This window comes from Struthio camelus, chromosome 1 (genome assembly GCF_040807025.1).
Source record: "Struthio camelus isolate bStrCam1 chromosome 1, bStrCam1.hap1, whole genome shotgun sequence".
Classification (NCBI taxonomy): Eukaryota; Metazoa; Chordata; class Aves; order Struthioniformes; family Struthionidae; genus Struthio; species Struthio camelus.
In genome coordinates, this window is record NC_090942.1 from 70,706,550 (window position 1) to 70,722,250 (window position 15,701).

The 15,701-nt window shown below is 46.9% G+C and overlaps 1 protein-coding gene across 7 annotated transcripts in view; it reads right to left on the bottom strand.

Annotated features, from left to right (window-relative positions):
• The window catches only part of BID (BH3 interacting domain death agonist), a 30,303-nt gene extending 17,930 nt beyond the window's left edge, over positions 1 to 12,373 (bottom strand). The window contains exon 1 of one of the 7 annotated variants that reach the window (XM_068947676.1): positions 12,172 to 12,373. The gene's annotated coding sequence lies outside the window, so the exon portion shown is untranslated. Of the gene's footprint in view, positions 1 to 10,930; positions 11,041 to 12,171 lie in introns of those variants that run through there. The other 6 variants (XM_068947654.1, XM_068947652.1, XM_068947666.1 and 3 more) reach the window with 6 other exon arrangements.
• Between the last annotated feature and the right edge of the window lie 3,328 nt (positions 12,374 to 15,701).

Genomic DNA, 15,701 nt, shown 5'->3' on the forward strand with positions numbered 1-15,701 from the left:
CCACTGCCACACACTTGGTTATTTCAGGAACAAGCATGGTAACTGCACGTTTTGTCTTCCCAGGTGGGGAGCTGCACATGGACACAGTGCAGCTGCAAAGCATGTAAGGTTTCACTTGCCCTATGAACAGTGTGGAGGTCTGTTGTGCCTCCAGACACTGCAAGCATGTCACCATGGCAGCCTCCAGCATAGCACCAAGAGGGTCAGCCAGCAGCATACAGATACCTGCTAGGGGAACTCTTTAATAGCTCTCAAAGCTGCCATAAACAGGAGCAAGTCCTTGGACTACTGCAGCAACAGTGCAAAGCCACCCTACAAATCAACTTCCATCCCTTCTTCACAGTTCTTTGTTACGTTTTCAAGAGAGCTTGAAGAATCCATCCCTTAAATGATGCCTCTACTTACCATCACCTCATCTGTCCTCACAGCTTAGTCTACGGACTGTCCGAACAGCAAATTAACAGGTCTTTCATTCCCCCCCCCCCCCCAAAAAAAAAAATCAAATCATTTCATGTTTGCAGCTGTAGCAGACACTGTCTGGTTAGGAAAATATACTCCTTCCAGCAGCAAACCCACATGCCTGTAGGGCTGATTTCTTTAACAACTTATCTAGATTCTGAGACATGTCCTGTACAAACACCTGGTCAGATGTCCTATCAGTCAGTGGACCTATTGCGAGTTGTCAAGAACTTTAATTCACTCCTAACCCAAATGTGAAACGTAAAGTCTTCAAAGCTGAAACTGCAATACTGCATCAGTCATCAAGAAGGGGAAACTTGCAACCTGTACATTGCTCTCTGACTGGCAGCTGAACAATAAGAACTTTGCTTTATTTTTGGCAGTCATGATGACATCATTTGTAAGAAACAAAAACAGTGCCTGTTTGTCCCGTCCTATACCTGTTGGCTATTACCTGTCTTGTAGTCAAACACTTCATTGTTAAGCTGCAGAACAAGATACCATTTTACAGATATAGAAACTGAGGCACTTGGAGATGATGTGACTTACTCTGTCACCCGGCATTTTAAACCCATGTTTCAAGCCACAAGTGCTCAATTTCATTGCCTTCCTGAAAGCATTTCACATGCACAACTGCTTTACATAAAGAACTGTTCCTGGGAAGTAAGAAAGAGCAACAGCACCACAGACCTACAGAATTCCTTATTCAAGGATATTTAGTTGTGCCAGACTGCTGTCCTAACACCCTCAGAGTCATGTGAGTGTAAAAAAAAAAAAATCAACTGTTCTGCAATTTTTTGATGTGGGAAGTTGTAAGGGACCTCTGGAGATCATCTAGCCCAGCGCCCCCTGCACAGGCAGGGTCAACTAGAGCAGGCTGCCCAGGATCACGTCCAGACAGGTTTTGAGTATCTCCAAGGATGGCGGCCCCACAACCTCTCTGGGCAACCTGTCCCAGGGCTCAGTCACCCTCACAGTCAAGAGGTTTTTCCCCACATTCAGACAGAACTTCTTGTTTGTGCTCGTTGCCTCTCGCCCTGTTGCTGGGCACCACTGAGAAGAGTCGGGCTCCATCTTCTTTACGTCCTTCCTTCAGCTATTGAGACGCATTGGTAAGATCCCCCCTCAGTCTTCTCTTCTCCAGGCTGATCGGGCCCAGCTCCTTCAGCCTTTCCTCACAGGAGAGAGGCTCCAGTCCCTTCATCATCTTTGTAGCCCTTTCGCTGGACTCGCTTCAGGAGCTCCGCGTCTCTCTTGCCCTGGGGAGCCCAGCACTGGACACAGGACTCCAGGAGAGGCCTCACCAGGGCTGAGGAGAGGGGGAGCATGACCTCCCTCAACCTGCTGGCAACGCTCTTCCTAATGCGACCCCGGATGCCGTTGGCCTTCTTGGCCACAAGGGCACACTACTGGCTCAGGGTCAGCTTGTTGTCCACCAGGGCCCTCATGCCCTTCTCCGCAGAGCTGCTTTCCAGCAGGTCAAGCCCCAGCCCGTACTTGGGGCATGGGCTTATTCCTCCCCCGGTACAGGATGGCACTTCCCTTTCTTGAACTTCATGAGGTTCCTCTCCGCCCAGCTCTCCAGTCAGTCCCCATCCCTCTGAATGGCAGCACAGCCCTCTGGGGTTATCAGCCACTCCTCCCAGTTCTGTATCACCAACAAACTTACTGGGGATGCACTCTGTCCCATCCTCCAGGTCACTGATGGGAAAGTTGAACAATACTGGACCCATCATCCAGTCTAAAGTCCCTAAAGGCATCCCTATCACCCTGCCACACTCAGTTCCTCACACGTACCCAACAGGAACAGTAAACAGATACCAGACTTCTTCCCCATACTTCTCTGCTATGGAAGGAGAAACTTGACCACTCCCATAACATGTGTACTTCAGACTCTACAAGGAGAAACACTGCAAAAGGGAAGATACCTTTATTTTTTCCCCTCCCTTAAGATGTTAGTCTTGTTGATCTGCAACAAGGTTTAATGAGGCAAAGCATTGCTGAAATCCATTTCAATAAACAGCATATTAAGACCACAGGGAACCTGTCCCCTATGTGGTTTGGCCTGCAAAGGACATGCCAGCCCATAACCGTGCTTACAAGCCCTTCCCCCTCCCCCCCCCCCATGATTTTGCCTCATCCAAGAGGCATCATCCTCCTAAAGGAGGGAATCACAGGCTTGAGGGGCAGAAAGCAGGGGGGAAGGAGAAGGAACAGAGACATTGCAATACATGATCCAGGTGAAGGATAGGCTGAACAAGGCCCTTTGTGAATCTGTGGCTGCCCATACCTGTGCTAACCTGAAAGCAAAGAGATGGTTTGGTACCATCTGGGTAAAATCAAAGTAATTGGCTTGAAGTTTCTCAGGACTTTCCCCATCATAGGGAACTACAGGTGACCACAGCTTCTAAATTACAAGCTTTTTCTATGCATTTCCCTCAGAGAGAGGATACAACACTACTAGCTTAATTTCAGAAGTGACAAACTGAGAAGCTGTAGGGTAGAATACCTTAGCTGAGATGCCAGCAAGTCTGTGGCCCAGCTAAGGACAGACCCTGTCTCCTAGTTACAAGTCATTTATTTGCTAGACTTTTAAGAAAGATATCCTTCTTGTCAGAGAGGAGGCTGCTTAGATCCATCCCCCTTCTCACTCTCAAACATGCAGGCTGAATGCTTGAGGCAGTTCACTTTTGATTCTCTTGCTTTCAGCTTCAGGCTGCACCCCCTCTCAACATTTCCAATTAATTTCACTTCTAATCACTCCAGCAAGGGGGGGGGGGGGGGGAGGGGGGACAGTTTGCTCATGTAAAAACACATTGGAACATGCTGAATGCTTCCTGCTCCCAACAGTTAAGTTTCACTGTATGTTTATCTTTAGTATTCAGTGGTACTTAGGCTCTAAATGGGCCACAAAGACCTGATGCACCTAGATGCTTGTCTGACTACCTCCTTACTGGGGCATATTTACCTGTGCTTCTTTATGCTGCTTTAGTATGTAAAGCCAGTGTCTCAGCCTGGACTCAAAGTATTCCCATCTGTTTATTGTCACTCAGAAATACTTCACAGAGCATGCATGGCATTTTATTTTATTTTTTTCTTTTTAAAGAAAAGTTTTATTATCTATACTCAAGAGAAGTCTTGGATTGGCTTTTTTAATTAAATACTTGTTTTATCTCCCCATGTCTTGTTGCTGTTTTCACACTATTTTTCCATTCTATGCTTTTGGATGAAGATCACAGTTACAATATGATTTATAACAACCTTCTACTTATCAGGTACTCTGACTTCTTAGGAGGAAGAACACCCAGCTTCCTCATCAGCCTTTATTTTAATTAGGCTCAAAATGCCCTTTTCCCCCCGACCCTATATAACATGTCAGTGAGCAGGAAGGAACACAGCCATATTACTGTTTCTCTTTAGAACAAAGGCAGGAACTTTTGATCACTGTGGTTTCTATGCCAGATTAGTGATGGAGGCAGCACAACAACACTTTTCAGTTTTCTCCAGAAGCCAGCATACAGATGCTACTGGGCTGAAGTTTAGTTGACAGAAAACTTGCATCTTGAACTGCCCTAAGGCTTGGAGCCAGAATTTGAATTCAGCTAACTAGAGCTGAATCCAAGCTGAATTTTGAGCTTTTCCAAACCTAAGAGGAAGGTGCAAGATTTGGATACTGACTGCCATAGTCATTCAGATCTGGGACTGAGCTTGTTTCCTCCTCAGGTGCAAAGCAAAGTATCTCCATAGTCAGGTTAGTCAGCCCTATGTTTCCTTTCCTCAGAAGGATGAGGAAACACTTATCTAAACAGCCACAGCTGGATCTGACATGAGGAAGCAGAATGATCCCAGGAACCATCACACAAGACTCTTGGTTTTAACAGGGTTAGTTTACTGTTCACAAGTCCAACCGTATCAGGCCAGCAGCTGCAACACAACTCTTCAGTAATGCCATACGGCATATTCAAGCTGTTGTTACTGTTTGCCCCTTGGGCCTTGACTGGAAAACAGCAAGGACTGAGGAATCACAATTCTGGTCTTCTGACATTACAGAGGAGAAACAATAGATAGAACAGCGAGATCCTCAGTAGTGTTGATAAAGGGCAAATGCTACAAACACACAGGATGCATAAATGAAGGTTTAAAGTGAAAAAACATGAAAGTTTTTTGCAGATTAAGAAAGCAAGCAAAACTGACAAACAACTATTTTTCAGAAAACTTCAGCCATGCAGCAAAAGTCAGAGGCAGGTGGTCAGCTCCCTCCACATGGTAATTCTTTTGTACTCCTTGCTGGTTTGCCCTGCTGGGGCATCAGCTCCCGATGTTTGCACTCTAGTATGCTTTTACAGTCAAGCAGGGACAAAATGCTCAGCCCCTGGAAGAGAGAGGACAGTCTCTGACATCACTTGACAATAACACTTGGCAAGACTTGGCAATCTTGAAAAATGCAGGTATTTCTCAGACAGGCTCAGACTAGAAGAACTAGCTACCAGAAATCCGCACGCACGCGCTAGCTACCAGAAATCCGCACGCACGCGCTAGCTACCAGAAATCCGCACGCACGCGCTAGCTACCAGAAATCCGCACGCACGCGCTAGCTACCAGAAATCCGCACGCACGGGGACTGGTTGTTGGGGCATGGGAATAAAAACTGGTATGCCACCCAGAAGACAACATACTCATTATTTTAGTTTTAACAGACTTACAGCTGCTCTCATGTGCTAGCTTAGGTACAGCTCATCCATTAGTCAGAAAAATCAGAAATGCCACTTCATACTGCAACTTACACACATCTCACAGCTGATACCCAAAATAAAGAGGAATGTGAAGAACCTGTTTTTTCCTCCACCTGACTGGCAAGTTAGGTGAGCAAGAAAAAGAAACACCAAAAGTGAAACAAATGGCTCTATGGACATGGGTGGCCACCAATAGCGAAACGATCACTGCCTTCAGTTATCTTCAGATCATATGAATGGACAAGAATTATTCTTCCAGACTCAAATACCAGAAACATCTGTACCGCTTTCTAAAAGACAGCGGCTATGAAGATGTTCACAATGTAAAAAGTTAAATACTAGATTGGCATGGGTCACTTGAATACACATGTCCAAGGGACAATACACTAACCCCCCCCCCCCCCACCACCACCACCACACATCACATTGATCAAAGCTGCCTGCTTACTGAAACCAAGTATGTAGATGTAAGAGTCAGGATGGCACCAGCAGAGCTACTAGGCAACAGTTCAGAGTGCAGGACAGTCTCCTTTCAAGGGCGAGTTTGTTTTTTTCTGGACCAACTGATACTTCCCAGAACTACTTTAGTGGAGCCTCTTCACTTTACCAGAAACCAAAGCATTCACTATAAAGACAAGGGCTAAGGCAGTTACAGGAAGAGGGGTACAAAGATAGATCTTCACAAGAGCATGCGCAGCTGCTCTGAAAGCATATACAACCCTTTCAATATTTGACAGCTTCTCCAAAACTAAAGATAAAATTTAAAAAATGAACTTTCATCCTCCTAAACATTAAGTGCATCAGCTGCAAACATCCCTTCCTTTTAGGTAGGGAACCGCCATGTATTAGTAGGACAGCCAAAAAGATGATCCATGGAAGAAAAGCACAACACTGCTCCTTTGATTACACTGAGCATATCAGCCTTAGGAGACTCTCTCCCACTGTCCTTGTCTTTCAACTGCCACCTCCCTCTCCCACACCAAATAATTCAACAGATGATGCCAGGCAAAAATAAAAGCATATCGAAGAGATGTCTTAAGATAAGGTTATTAGGTTACTGTGCTCAGACTTCAAGTTGTGCATCAAAGTGGGCAACCAAGAGTAACGCTAACTGAAGATAGCATTCATCTTCTGGACCAGAGCCTTTTGACAGTGTTTCCTGATTAACATTTTGTGAGAATAAAGAGAGCATGATCTCTTTCAAGCACTTTTAACAATGATACACAGCCAAGAGAAGATCCTCTTTGAAAGAGATGAAATAGGAGCTATTTGAAAATCACGACAGAATTGCAGAACAGTCACCTCCAGGAATATACATTTCTTACTGCTGAAGCAGATCCGTGCAGTTACAAGACACCCTAGCGCCCTGCACTGATCTTCTACCGGACGCTGTTTCAGGGTCCTCAGCTGTAGGTCTAACAGCACTGTGGAAATGTGTGTATTTCACTAGGAGAAGAAACATGACTGTGCATAAAAAGAGCACAGAACATTTAATCTGCATTTCCTCCTAAACTAAAACTGAAAGTGAACTCTCAGGCCCAGGAAGTGAATGTAAAACCAAAACAGTGACTAGCTGACCAAAGCGGATTTGTTTTGTATAGCTGTAAATCTAAGGGTGTAACAATAATTACATCAAGCTATCAGGAGTTGCACCGAGCAAGAACGTTCTCCTCCTTTAAAGGAGATGAAAGGGAGCCCAACATTTAACAACCACAGGGTCATTGCCCATTCTCCATGAAACTACAGTGGGGCATGCCAGGAACTGACCAAAGGTCAGAGTACTTCAAAGTCAGAAAACACAGCAGATTTGCTCTTCTTAAACAAGAATTCAGCACACGTGAGCACTCATGTATGCAGTCTAATTTCCCTGCTTATTATCTTAGCTGAAGCCGAGTAAAAGCTCTGACATCTTGTAAATACAGTGGTGAGCAAACTATTGAGGTAAAAGGAGTTTGGAGCCACAATGAAACCCCTTTGTCATAGGGGAGAACAAACAGGGAAACATTTAAAGAATGAGGTGTGCAGCCTTTTTTCCCCATGTTCATGAAGTAGGCCAGCCCCACCAAAACCCACTGGGCACTAGTGCACACTGGGGGCTAACCAGCTAGAGAGCAGCTTTACAGAGAAGGATGTGGGGATCCTGGTGGACAAGTTGACCATGAGCCAGCAGTATGCCCTTGTGGCCAAGAAGGTCAGCGGTATCCTGGACTGCATTAGGAAGAGTATTGGCAGCAGGTGGAGGGAGGTGACCCTTCCCCTCTGCTCAGCACTGCTGAGGCTGCATCTGGAGTGCTGGGTCCAGTGCTGGGCTCCCCAGTACAAGAGAGATGCCGAGCTACTGGAGTGAGTCCAGCAAAAGGCCAGAGAGAGATGATTAAGGGAGAGAGAGAACTGGGACTCTTTAGCCTGGAGAAGATAAGGGGTAGGGAGGGAAATCATTTCAACAACATGTATAAATACCTGTGAGGTGTAAAGAAAATGGAGCCAGACTCTTCTCAGTGGTGCCCAGCGACAGGATGAGAAGCAATGGGCACAAACTGAACCACAAGAAGTTCTGTCTGAACATGAGGAAGAAGTTTCTTTATTGTGAGGGTGACTGAGCCCCAGAACAGGTGGCCCAGAGAGGTTGTGGAGTCTCCAGCCTTAGAGAGATTCAAGACTCAACAGGACACAGACCTGAGCAACCTGCTCTAGCTGATGGGGGTTTGACTAGATGATCTGCAGAGGTCTCTTCCAAACTCAGCCATTCTGTGATCAGAAAGGACTCCGTCACCCTCCAGTGCTACATCAGTGCAAAGAGATGAATTAAATCAGAAGACTGGATCAAGAATAGAAATTTCTACTTCCTCAAAGCAGTCCTAATAATGCTCTGACTAAGTCACAGGGCTACTGAAGGGGGATGGGCCTGAGAGAGGGATTCTTAGAGGAGCTGATGTAAGAAAGAGGCATTAACACACAAGGTAGTAAGAACTATGCTGTACACTTGCGCAACTGTTTGCAAAAGAATGGGCAGGAAACTGCAGTCAAGCTCACCCAGCTACGGGGAAAAGTGTCTAACGCATGCCACTGCCAGCTATGCAGAGTCCTCTTCACTATCAGTTATAGTCAAGATTACCGCAGGACAGCAGGTTGTCATTCTCTAAAGGCATCTGCCGCAAATCAAGACAGTCACTGAAGCTTGAGAACAAGTGACTTTCAATTCAAATAACAAGACTGAACATTCTGTATGACCCAGTACTTCTTTTTAAGTTTTACCCCTCCTTCTGTCTCCTTTGGTCTAGGTCAGTCTTTTTAAAAAAAAAAAAAAAAAAGAAAAATCAGACTTTAAAGTCTCTGAGGTAGGGACCAAACAACATACACTATATTTGCAATCATTAACTGGTGAGGCTTAGCTAAAGCTGAACCCAGCTCCGCACCCTCATCCCAAGACAAGCCACCCAAAACTAACAGTGGGTCAAACTTTAAGTAGGAGTTTTGCATCTTTGGTCAAGCTACTTGTTCAGCTCCCTAATTAGAAATATTTGCATGTACTTGGCGTTGTACAGCACACAGATCAATACAACTCCTACTCCAAATGGTTGGTAATCTGACGTAGACAAAAAGCCACAACACGCTAAGAGAAAACCAAAAGACAGCACTGTGCAAAGAAATATCAGATTTGCTGGAAAGGTCTGCTCTTTCAAACTGGTGAACTACTAACTGGTAGAAGGAAGTGAAGCCTGCTCATTTACAGTCAATTCCCCTGAGCACAGAAAACCATAGACCAAGCTGACTCCCCTAGCCACCACTGTGAGTTAATTCATACCCAGAGGTAATGGGAACACCTCTATCGGGGAGCCTGGATCTAATAGCTGCTCCTGTGCAGTTATGCCAACAGTCTCTGCACTGACAACATACAAACTGCTAATGGTTATTGGGTCCTTCCTCCCTGCAGCACACATTGCAACACAGCACTGTGCATTCAAGGTAACATAAGGGAAGCAGTAACTTCTAATGCCAAGCTGCCTCAGAAAGGTCTCCAAAGATGGCTTACTAGATTTAGGTGCCTGTCTGCTTCCAGATTAAACGTTTCCACTCTGTTACAGAAAAACCTGTTTGATCTGGCAGCTCTTCAGACTCCTGCTGAGTCTGAATTACTCCTGTTATCCTCTTATGCAGCAAAAAGAGAACACAGAAAACCCACGGTATAACTGAGTCCAGCTAAGAGTCCTTGCGGAATATATACAAATATATCAGGCCTCCCTACTTATACATCACAGCTCTTAGTGTTTGGGAGCTACCAGAAATCAAAAGCCACACTGAGCATCTTGTGAGGGCCCTCACATTATACAAAAAGGTATCTCCCTAGTGTTGGGCACTAGGACACAGCTCCCAAGATCAGAGACCCCAGGTTTGCACATGCAATGTTGATTGAACCATCAGCAGAATTTTATGTTATTCCACAGTAAGAAATAGCATCAAACTCACTATCTCCGTTGTACTAGTTCTGGCTGGCCTAATCTGATTGTAAGAAACAGGGGGCTGGGGAGGAGAGACAACACAACAAAACCACCTAACCAAAAACTAGTCTTATTTTTTCTTCCTGAACTCAGTGATATCACAAAGCATAAACAAGCAGGATCAGCCAAATAAGACAAGATCTTCACAGCAGCATTTTTTAGTACAAGTTCCACTGAAAAGTGCATGCTACTATTGTTTAATACAGCTCAGTGCGTAGGCGACAAGAGAGTAAGTGCTCAATGAGACACACAGCCTATCCAGAAGATTTACAATCAGATGTTACACTCAGTACATGCACAATGGAGTCTTTGCCTGGCTGGTCCCTAAGCCCTACCAATCAGTTAACAGTAGTGGCAGGCATGCGACCTAGAGACAAGACAGGAAAATGGGAAGGGATAGGTTGCAGAAAGTCAAACAAACAAACTGCTAGCAATACTTTTTTTGTTTTTAAAAAAAAATGCATTCCTCAGAAGTTTCGTATAACAGCATCAGCACAAGGAATGGATATTGCAATGTTTCTTACCTTAAAGAGTTGAACTTTTAATAAAAAGTTGCCAAAAAGGGCGATTTATTTTCATTTAATGTCTTTCAAGCTGTTATGCTTCCATATGCAGGTGAAAATAAAGTTTGTTTGATTACTGACATAACTTTTTAAACAAAACCCAATCATTTTTCCCCCCCCACAAGAAGTGGACTTTTGCAAGAAGTCCTTTATTAAAAAACTGAAAAATAATTTCCTGTCGGGGAATCACCTTCTGCTCCTTCCCGCCCTAAACCTTTTAACCATTTTGGAGAGATAACAGAAGTATTCTGAGAATGGTCAGGAGATCTTCAGCCCAAGCACCCTAGGAAACATCAGAACAGTTCTCCACCTCTTCTGAAAGAAGTGTAGATTTTCTGGATTAAGAGTTTAGTGATCTAAATATCTGAGGCCCTGTACTTTGCTCTGCAGTTAAAAACTAAATATATATATATATATTTAACAAAATAGAGAAACACAAAACCCATCAGGTTCCAAGCCACCGTTGCCCCAAGACACAGAGACCCTAGCTTCACCACATGCACTAAGTGTCTGTTCCAAGGGATGGGAACCTGCTCCCTCAGGTCCCTTCTGCTTCACACACTCTCCAGCTCCCTGCTCCAGCCTGCAGATAGTCACCCTGAACTAAACACTATCATTACATCACAGGAACGCGAGTGCTGCTCACAGCAGACAAAGAAACAGCCGAGGCACTCACCACCTTAACAGGCTGCCACAGCCACTTGCAGGCCTACAGAAGATAAGAGCTGAGAAAAAGCACACACTGAACTGACTGATCGGCATCACTGATCCGGTTTTCCCGCAGAGTTATGGGCGTTATTACTAGAAACCACTCCCACACCCCTCTGTGGCTGGAAAACCAGGGAACATCAACCCCTTTGGAGTTTCTGCTACAGGATTAACTCCTCGCTCTCCTATTCTGGGCAGATTTGCCTCCCGTCTGAAAACTCTTACCTAGGGCAAGCTCCTGGACTATACTAATTACGATAAAGCAAGACAGAGGCAATATCTCCGAGATAAGTCATAAAAAGCTAAGCAGGGAAGAGGGCAGTCTGTAACAGGAAACAGAGAAGGGGGGAGGGGGGCTGATCATGGCTGGGGAAAGTAGAAGACAACCTAGAGGAAATAACAGAACAGAGACCAAAAAAAAAAAAAAAAAGCCACACAGCAGAAGCAGCGTGGATGGAGAGCGGGAGCAGGGAACAGACAACGTGCACCAGGACAAGTTTATTGGCAGAAGAAGGGAGCAGAAGACAGGAAGTAAAACAAAGAATAACTGACCTACAGAAGAAGATCAAGCTAGGATCCAGCCGGTAGAAAGAAGAAGAAGAAAAAAGTAGACTGCCAGGAGAGAAGTTTTCCAACAGCAATAAAAGAGAGAGCAGAAACCGCACACACCCTCCCTCACAGTGACTTGGGGGGCGGGGGGGGGGGGAAGAGAAGAGAGGCAAACTGAAGGGGGTCTCAAGGGGATAAATAAATAAGTCAGTAAATAAAAAACAGACAAACGAGCCACAGCTGCGCAGCCCTGGCAGACCGCACCCGGCGGAGCGGCCGGCCTGCCCGGCGCACCTGCCCGGCCCGGCCTCACGCCCTGCCCCGCCGCCGCCTCGCCGGGGGGAGGCAGCGGCGGACACGTCCCCGGCGGGGCTGGGGCGAGGGGGGGGGTATCTCGGCGGCAGCGGGGCCCGCAGCGCCGGGAGGGAGGGGAGGGGGATGCGGCGACGCTCAGCCGGGCGGCTTCCCGCCCTCCGCGGGGACGGCTCGCTGCAGGCAGCCGCTGCCGCCACCCTCCCTCCTGCCCGCGAAGGAAGGGGCAGGGGAGGTCACGCTCCGCGGCGGGAAGCTCAACGAAGCCGCTCAACAGCGGCAGCGCGGGGGCCAAGGCGGCCTCGGCCCCGCCGGAGGGGGGAGAGAGGGAGAGCGGGCGTTACTCACCGCCGCGCCGTGCCCCGAACCAGGCAGCCCAGCACTCACCCGCTTCCTCCTCCGGCCGCGCTAATTCAGCCCCAGGCCCCGCCCCGCCCCGCCCCCCCGCTCTTCGAAACGGAGAGGGAAAGCGCGGCGCGCGGGGCCGCGGCCAACGGCTCCTGCCAGGCAACGGCCCGCGGCCAACGGCCGGCTGCCCCCGGCCGCCCCCGGCGAGGCACCCGCACCGCTGTGGGGCCGGGAGCGGGGCAGGTGCGGAGCGCCCGGCCGGCCACCGCCACCGCCGGGGCTGGGTGTGGGGCCCTGCCGGGAAGGGAAGGGGGCCCGGGGCCGCCCTGAGGCGCTGGGGTGGCCGAGGGGCGCCGCGCCGCGCCGGGCGGGGAGGGGGCGCAGCGCAGGGCAGGGCAGGGCCTGCCGCATGCGCGCGGCGTTGAGATACATCCCCGCTCACCGCAGGCCGCAAATGCACTTCCTCAGAGCAAACCCGAGGACCTATTAAAAAAAAAAAAAAGACCAAAAACCACAGCTGCCATGTGGAGGTGCAGGAGAGCGGTGCCAGGCCCGCGGCGCTGCCGCTGACCCGGCCTGGGCAGCCTCCGGGCTGCGCGGGCCCCATGGCCTGGCTGGCAGCTAAAACCGGGGGCAGGCTTCTCGCTGAGCTCGGCTCCGCCAGGCCCAGGCACACGGACAGGACGAGGAAAACTGCCCAGAGCGCATGTTGTGCCGCGCAGGCCTGCCCGCAGCCTTGGCCGATGTCCAGGGCAGGAAACCTTCCCGCCCTTCCCTAACCTATTAAGTATTCAGGGGAAAAACGTCTATAGGTTGTAGGCGATCAGCAGAGAATGGCATGGGAACAGGCTAAAAGAGAGCGGAAATAAGCTCTCATCCAGCCTCCCTCCGACTCCCGGCCCCATGGAGATGCCAACCCATCCAACGGCCAAGAGCGGTATTGCCAGCCTGGTTAAGTGGTTTGTCTCAGAGTTCCCCCGCTTCCAGGTGAAGCCCTCTTGCAGAAATACATCAGCTTTGTCCTAAAGCTGTTCAGGTCCCGTGTGCCTGCTGTTGGGAAGGCTGGGCTGGAACTTAGATGGTTTCAAACGTTGAGCTTCTCCGCCTAAATGTGTTCATATCCAATTTATAACCATTACAAATATTAAGAAATATTTTAAAGATTTGAAAGATTAAAAAATAAATCAATAATTTAAATACAGTTTTATAGATGTCCTATAGTATTATTTCAAACATTTTAATAGTTGTATACCTTGAATATGGTTTTAATACTGTTTTATCAATTCTTTTTATTAATATTTTTATGGATACTGTTTTATTAATAGAGTTTTGAAACAGTTTTAATACTGTTTTATTTCCCACAGTTTCCCACAGTGTCTTGTTCCTCCTGATGCGCAGTCACCATACCCCTTTCAGCCCTTGTTTTACTGCACAGAGCGAGCAAAGTCTGTATAATCAGGACAAGCTGATCACTGAATGTTTTAAAAGTTGCTGGGATTGTGCAAAGTGCAGCCCAAATCAACTCTGATTCAGACGTGAGTCATATGTTGGTCAACCCATCAACTGTATTCACACTGGGAATTATTTAGGGAAAGAAACTGGACGTACACATATCTGGCATCTGCTGGCTTTTATAAGTTACAAAGGTCTGAAACTAGGTTTCTGTTTTTCAAAACGGGTTTACTTTTCCATGGAAAGTTAGCACTGCTAGCCCCAAGCATGCAAAAAACATGTTCTCCCTTTCTTTTGCCCAAAGTACATATTATCTCTTTTAAGAAATCTGCCTATTGTTGTTTTCTGGTATCTGAATAATTGGGATTTATTTGAAATATTTGTCTAGAAAATAAATAGTAATAATAAAAAGAGATGTGATCTCATCTTTTGCTTACAAGAAACAACATGATATCTGTGTCTGAGATGTTCTGAGAAGCTCCAGAGGCTACAAAACTCAGCAAGTCTGAAAATCCTTGTATGCTCACTCCCTTGCTGTCCACAGGCTCTACGCTATTGTGAAAGAGGTAAGAGAAAATGCAGTTCTTTCTACAGAGTTTAGTTTGAACATTTTTTTTCCCATGTTATTTTGGATGCTGTATCAGAAGTTAAGAAAACATAGGAAGGAGGGAACTCTTCATAACTTCCATAGAGTAATTTCTGTAAAAAGAAGCAGGACTCCCCCTCCCACCTAGTGCTATGGGAGGACAACGCGAACCGTGAGGCCGAGGTCAAGCAGCCACATGCCAGCTCTGTGGTTTCACCCCTGTTGCCATTTGTAGGATCCTTTGTCTCTGGTAAGAGTTCCTTTGCTTCTAATGCTTACAAGTTAAAGGAGGAAGATGCACCCAGGTCCTACTTTAATGCTTAAAGAAAATCTCCTCCAAGAAGTTTTTTCTGGAGAGATAGAAGGCAAGGAGCATCCTTCAAGGATTAGGTTTGAGTTCTCCTATATACAGGACTTAAAAATGCAGTGACTAACGTAAACAGCTGCCAACAGCATTCACTGTGAGGATTTCTTATAAACTGTTACACATCAGGGGAAGCGAGAAAGCCACGTTTTTCACCCATTATTCTCTGCTGGTATTAGGCACGATTGCCTCTGTAGTTATTTTTCCTAACAAGTTACATAGTATAGAGAAAAATTCACAGAAGTGGAAGAAAACATCTTTGTCTTTATCCAGTCAAAGTAGCTGTATTACATTATGTTTATTAATACCTGTGTACTGATGCCAAAAAGTGGCTCTGCCAGATCTTGGCTTTGCAAATTATTTAATGAAGCCCTCAACGTCCTTCCCTGCTCCTCCTCAGAGCCAAAGGCACTGTCACATTCCTACCATTGTACCTTCCTTTCTGTTCCTTACCCAAGAGTTGAACCTGAGGGAGTGGGAATGGGGCCGGGTCTCTGCCGATTTCCCCGGCTCCATCTCCCTCTGTGAAATGGGGAACAACGTGGCACGGGTGAGGCAGCTTCTAGGGAATGAAACAGCCGTGTGTGGAAAGCATCAGATGCTTCTGAGCTACTTTTATGATGCATGGAAACTGAAAACAACAGCTGCCACCATGTTGGGCTCCCGCAATGGGATTTCTTTGTTAGAGGGCCCTTTTCTGTACAGGAAGTGTAACCCTGCGCATTGTAGAGGGCCCTCCAGAGTCAACTTAGCTGTTTGCTGGAGTAAGCAATACAGCAAGGCCTCTTTATGAGACTGGTTATGCCATTAGTAGTTTAATAGCAGAATCTCTGGGTCCCTCATCGAGACCAGAGATCCCGCGTGGGTGCTGTACAAGCACAGACAGAATTCCCTGGGCTACCAAGTTTGCAGTGTAATTAAGAAGGCAGGATGAAGTGTCGCGAGGCTTTTCTCCTAAACAAGGAATAGGATCCCGATCTCCCATGTCCCTGAGTCCAGTGGTCATTCTTTCCATATAGCCACTTCAAGGGAGAAATCTTTGCAGACTGGTAATAATCATGGCCCTTTGTCACCAGAGAGATCCCTCCCACACAACTGGAGCTTTCCCCCATTGCTTTTAAAAGCAAG